This window comes from Gymnogyps californianus, chromosome 10 (assembly GCF_018139145.2).
Source record: "Gymnogyps californianus isolate 813 chromosome 10, ASM1813914v2, whole genome shotgun sequence".
Lineage (NCBI taxonomy): Eukaryota > Metazoa > Chordata > Aves > Accipitriformes > Cathartidae > Gymnogyps > Gymnogyps californianus.
The window spans coordinates 11004709-11006181 of NC_059480.1; positions in this window are offsets into that span (position 1 = coordinate 11004709).

Here is a 1473-nt window from a genome sequence, read left to right on the forward strand (position 1 = left end):
CATTTTGTCCTCCAAAACATTATTGTAACCATAAATCAAAATATAGGGAAAGCTCAGAGGCTACTTTCCTCCTTTAAAAAATTATCTGCTATATATAATAGCATTTTTCATTTTATTTGCTGTATGGAATTGGAAAATTGATAGTTACCTATACCACAAGGAAGGAGGTGCTCTTAGGCAGCCGATGCTGTGAGCGAGCACCAGTTTCAGGAAGGGTCACCTCATGGGGCCCTTGGAAGTGTTTTACCAACGTAAGGAGATGGTCCTCTGCTCGTCAGAATTGACGTGCAAGCTGGGCTTAAGAGGGACAGGAGACAGGTGGCTCTGTTACCTGCGTTTGCTGACAGATTTTACATAATGCTACATGGGGTGGTGACTGACGTAGAAAAGACACCGTTTCATAGGACAGCCTTTGTGAAGTTTACCAGCTGGTAAGATGTGAAGCTTAACAAGCGGCAGGGTTTTCTGAAGTGTGCAGTTGCTTTTGAGTGGTAGCTAGGCAACTACCGATCTTTGAGAAAAGGGGCCCTAGAGTGGCCGTTTGCCCTTGCACACGAGGGTGGTATGCCAGGTTCATCGTACACCGAGCCAGACTTTCCACCCACTTAACACATAATTACATCTTCATGTTTCCGTATTACAACGGTACATTAATCCACCACAGCACAAAGATATAAAGCAGAGAGTGCGACTGCTCCACACGAAGCTCTGCTGCTTGACAGTCAACGCTTAAGAGATGGACGGGTTGCAAGGAGCGGTTTCAGCAGAAGCGGTTTCAGCGGGAGCGAGCTGTCGGCAGCGATGGGCAGCAGGAGCGGTACACCCGCCGGAGCAGGGGGGCCCGGCTCTGCTGGCGCCTGCGGTGAGCGCTGCCCAACGTTTCTTCCCCTTGGGCACCGCCGGTTACTGTGAGGTTCAACTGAGGAGCTGTGGAGGCACAACGCCTCCAGCTCCAGGGCGGCACCGCACTAAGGCAAGCGGCTTGCCCTCCATGCAGACAGGGAGAAGGCGAGGAGAAGCTTCAGGGACGAGTTAAGCAGAGTCCGCGCAGAGACCTGTGCCGCTAACTGCCGCTCTTCACGCTCGGGCTGGAAGCAAGGCCGGCAACCGCCCACTCCCTCCGGCCCGCGGGTCGCCGTGACAGCGGCGCCGCTTGCCCAGGGCCCAACGCCAGCTGCAAGCGCCCCTTCCGACCCCCTCGCCCGGAGGGCAGCCCCGCTCCACCGCCGGGCCCGGGCCCGGGCCCGGACCCGGACCCGGACCCGGACCCGCGGGTGACCTTGCGCCGCGGCCCGCGGACACCTCCCAGCGCGCCTGCGCAGCGCCCGCCTTCCCTCACTAAAAATGGATGCCCTCCGGCTCCCTCGCACGTGAGGCACCAACGAGAGTCGCTTCCGCCCTCTTTTGGTCACATGACGCGCGCTCCCCGGCCCGGCAGCCCTTACGGGAGCCCGATGGGGACAAGCAGGCCGT